A 4955-nucleotide genomic window follows, 5' to 3' on the forward strand; every position below is an offset into this window, starting at 1 on the left:
GGTCACCCATGGCGGTAAGGTCAAGGGACAGGAACCAGTCAAAGAACAATCCAAGAAAGTCCTCAACGGCAGAACAGGTGGAGGATAACAATGTGTACGTTACAACAGCTATGAAGGCTGCAGCAGATAAAGGACTTCCAATCGTCATGGTACCCATGCCATTGGATCAAAGCCTTTTTCTGTCAAGATTGTGTGTTGATCATGGTGCACCAATCTCCCCACATAAAACAAATTCATGCACAGGCGTCTTCCATAACAAAAGTCCCATAGCGATTGGCAAGTGGCGACGGGGGCAGGACTGTGAAATCCAGAAGCCCCTAGTCATGGTCTGGTACATCAGCGGTGGAGACAGATTCAGACGGATCAATTGTGAAAGACTATATTTTGGAAGACAATCTTACTCGGTCACGAGTGATAGCCAAGAAGAAGAAATTCTTCTGTTCTATGATACTATGATTTTATGGTTCTTCATCCTTTGCCATTGGGCCTGCTGGCCAGGGTTGTAGTCCAAAAACATCTGGAGGTCCACAGGGTCCCAATTCCTCATTCTACATATATGTTCTCTTGCCTGATCATAATTCTTGGAATTCAGCTCCCATCATCCATAACTATTGGTCATGCTTGCTGTGGACGATGGGAGTTGAGGATCCAAATATCTAACTCACAAGTTGTAACTGAGTTTATACGTCACAAGCATCTTGAATTTGGTGTATCGTAAGAATATAAGTACAAATGAAGAACCTGATGACTCAGGCTAAATACCCATCTACTTCATCATCTACGTCCCAAGCTGGCCAACCAGGTAGCAATGGAATCCCAAAAGGAACACCTGAATGCCTCTCCCTTGCAATTCCCAGCTACTGGCCATCTTAGGTATATTTCCAGCAACAGTGGAGAGGTACTAAAAAGTTATTGGGGCTGGTAGCCACGGATATCCTTCTTCTACATACATTTCTGTAACCCTTTTTTAAAGCCACCCAAGTTGGTGGCCATCGCTGCCTCCTGTGGGAGCAGATTCCACCGTTTAATTGTGTGTTCTGTAAAGACGTTATTTTTCTTCTCTTCTAAATCTTGCAACATTCAGCTTCATTGGATAGCCCTGTGTTCTAGTATTATGAAAGAAGGAAAACAGTTTTCTCTCTGTCCACTTTGGCCAAGCCATGCAGGACTGTATAGACTCTGCTCTCTGCCTGGTCAGTGGTACAGCTAGGACTGGATCTGGGGCCCAGAACCCTGACACCCCCCAAAAGACCACCCCCCAGAGAGGGACACATGATGCAATCAGTTTCAAGCAGGCCCCTCATCAATACCGGGCCTTTCTGGAGTTGGAGGTCCACCTCCCAAAAGGGACACTCTCACACAAAAGACATTTCTTCTTCAATATATTCTAAAATGAACTGAAAATGAACAACCTCACTATGTCTACTCAGAAGGAAACCCCATTGTGTTTGGTTGCAGGGAAGTGGAGATGGGATTACAACCTTAATAAGATATTCCCCTCCCCAAATTCCACATAGCTACACTCAGGGGTTCACCAGGTTCCGATGGGAAGCAAAGGTTGGATGAAAAAAACCATGTGAAACAAGGAAAGAACAATAATTAGAGACATTCAGCTAAACATATGCTAATTAAACATCTGACAATTAATTTTTACTTCCTGGAGTTGAGCAAGACTCATTTCCCTAGGCATACCAGTGAACTGTATAAAAGGGACTCTACCCAACGGGTTGCTCCAAAAGCGTCTGATATTCCTAAAGCATCTCCTCAGATCCAGAAGGAAAGCAGGTAATTTCTTTCCAGTTGAAGGGCTTGATGGTGGCTGTTGAGATACATCTTTTCCCTGTGGGTTCTTAAATATCAGACTACCTAGATTCTTTTTTGGCTGAATTTTACCTAAAGTGAAATGTCAATCAGAATTTCAAATTCCTCCTCTGCAAAAACTCTGGAGGAATGTCAAAATGGATGTTTCATCCATGTGTGGTGTTCAGATGTACCTCGTTGGTGTTGACTGCCCAGTATAAGTTCTAGGCCTGTTGAAGAAAACATCTGTGCAGTGGGCATAGCTCAAAATGTTTGGGGACTCAACTTGCCAACAAACACTTCCTAAAGAGAAGCTTCAAGGAAAATTAAGAGAGTCTTACTTGGACAAAGGAAGTTGCCTTATACTGTCACAGACCCTTGGACAATCTAGCACAGTACTGTCTACGTAGTCTGGCAGCTAACATGGTGGCTATATCTAACCTGCATTGTTGAAGGAAATGGATCTATGAGTGCCAGTTGCTGGAAAACACAGGAGGGGAGAGTTGTTGTTGCACTCAGGTCCTCCTTGTGGGCTTCCCAGAAGAGGCACTTGGTTGACCATTGTAGGAGAGGAATGTAGGTCTAGATGGGCCATTAGCATGATGCAGACAGCTTTTCTTATGTTCTTCTGTGATGTTCTTATTTGGAAGGTCTGCTCACATTAAGTACCTGCACAAGTAGAAGCAAAAGAGTTCATTTTCTTCTCTTAATGGGCCTCTTTGTTGTGGCTAAGATGACTAGGATCAGGACTGTTGGAGTAATTTTCTCTCTCCGCACCCCTCTCTCTGATTGAGATATGTACTACATTGCTTTCTGGGCTGCCTTCCAAGGGCCACATGCCTGGGGTGTGTGGGCCAGAGACAAAATCAGATGGAGCGACCAATGGAACCTTGATCTTTGTACTGTTGGCTAATTGCTACACTCGCTCACACACACCTCTCTATCCTCCAGCCAGGCAAGCAAGAGGCTTTATTGGGGGACACTTTCCTGACAGCCAAAAATATTTGGGATATGAAGCAGGGCCGGTGAAGGGTGTGGTTCTTGAGGGGTGTGAGTTCTGAGGGCCAGATGCTTGGAGGGTTGCATGTGGCCCCCAGTCATGAGCTTCCTCATTTCAAATAATCTAATACTTCTAAATTATCTTGCTCTACCCTAATCTCATTTCAGATCTACCCTCCCTGCTCTAAGATGGCTCCAGGATTGAACAACATCCTGTTGGGTGACTTCTATCATCCAGAAGATGACAACCTCCTCTTTGACTCCTTCTGTCAATATCCTGGGTGCTACCCACCACGTCAGCGTTATGGCTGTTATTATCCTGGTGGTTACCCCCAATATCCTGGCTGTGTGATGCCTTACCCCAAACAGTGGTGTGACCCCTACTATCCCAAACAGTGGTGTGGCCCCTACTATCGTCAAAAAGGCTGGGGCAACTGCTATTCCCCAAAGCTCTACCCTGGTTGTGGCTGGCCATGTTAAGCCCAGACACAACTCTGACCGAACATCCAGGAAAGAAGACGCACGATTCTGCCCCTCACACGAATGAACTGACAGTGTTCAGAAATGTTGAGCACACCAGAAACCTCGTTGCACAACCAATGGGATTTGTGAGAGTTCAGCACTTCTGTTAACACTTCATGTGGTGCTTTGACTTTATTCTTTGGTTTCCTAATCTCTGCATCCTTATGTTTAACAGTAATCTGTTTCCCATTCACACCTGTTGCCTTGTATTGAAGCCATTAGTGAAGCCCTCAGACCGTTGCCAGAGGCACTTTGTCTGGGCTTGGATGAAGGATGCTCACTCCACAACACCAAAGGGAAGCTTGGAGTTGGGAAATGTTGACTTTGCATCAATCCACAATGATACCTCAGCTTTGTCTTTGCGATATTGGTCCCAGAAAGCAAGATGTCTTCATGATTGTTTTTTCCATGTTCCCTGTTGCACTAATCTGCATTTCCAATGGGCCATTTCTACTGGCTCCTTCCTTTGTTTTTGCAATAAAGTATTCAACATATCATACAACAATTTTGTTTTATTTCCTTCCCTTTCCTTTCTCTTCATCCTGTTAGCAAACCACTTCAGTAAACCCGTATTTCATAGAATCATAGAACAGTAGAGTTGGAAGGAGCCTATAAGGCCATCGAGTTCAACCCCCTGCTCAATGCAGGAATCCAAATCAAAGCATTCCCGACAGATGGCTGTCCAGCTGCCTCTTGAATGCCTCCAGTGTCAGAGAGCCCACTACCTCTCTAGGTAATTGGTTCCATTGTCATATGGCTTTAACAGTTAGGAAGGTTTCCTGATATATACACACTTACTAGAAGTGTCCTGAATTAGGACCTTTAGGCAATGGCAATAGTGTCTCTTAGCAGATTCACCCTGTATCCAACACAGGTTTTAAAAATGGGGATGGTTGTTGAACACACAGAGAGAGAGAATCACAACAACATAGCCGGTGAAGCTTGTCCATTTGAACTCATGGGGCACTGCCCCATCAACTTCAGTCTGTGCTCAACCAACCCCACTTGTCTGCCTTATCTGCTCCGGAGTACAGCACTGTCTGTCAACTTCCTTCTCCTTAGTCTCAGTATTGCCCCTTGTAGGGAGGAAGATGGTGACAAAATGGGAATGGGTTTTCTCTGCATTTCTTTGGTCTGCTGTTGGCCTTCCGCCCCACCAGTTTCAATGGGCATCAGCTCCCGCTGCAATTAACACTTCCTTCAGGAATAGCTCAGCAACAATAGTGTGGGATTGGAATGGATTATGTCTGTGGGTCCACTCCAAGCCTATAATCCTGTATCGGAGTGTTGGGGTCTGCAGTGCAAGAGACCTGCTGAACTGATCAAGTCAATTCCTTTCATAAGTTAATAGTTCTGGCCAAGCCAGTGTCTTTGTAAGTTAATAGGCTTGTTGAGTTGCTGATGTGCATGTCAATGACTTGGCTAAAAAGAGATGTGTTGGTATAGAAAAGATGAGAGCCCTCCCCACTCATCTGGCTTGGGCAGGAGATAGATTTTATTTTAGTCTAGTGTGGAGCTGGAAGCTGGAATGACACAGAAAGGCTGGTCTCGTTCTCTGTGCTGAAGCCCAAGCTATGGCTTTGGAGACTCTCCCAGGAGCAGATGGGGAAGTAAGATCTTTTGGACTGTTAATG

General features: G+C 45.1%; 1 long non-coding RNA gene across 1 annotated transcript; it reads left to right on the forward strand.

Moving 5' to 3' along the window:
* Positions 1–1707: 1707 nt before the first annotated feature.
* LOC133374736 (uncharacterized) lies at positions 1708–3826 on the forward strand. Its single transcript, XR_009759956.1, has 2 exons — positions 1708–1785; positions 2968–3826. It is a non-coding gene; the product is annotated as an uncharacterized LOC133374736 (long non-coding RNA).
* Positions 3827–4955: the final 1129 nt, after the last annotated feature.

This window comes from Rhineura floridana, chromosome 22 (assembly GCF_030035675.1).
Source record: "Rhineura floridana isolate rRhiFlo1 chromosome 22, rRhiFlo1.hap2, whole genome shotgun sequence".
Lineage (NCBI taxonomy): Eukaryota > Metazoa > Chordata > Lepidosauria > Squamata > Rhineuridae > Rhineura > Rhineura floridana.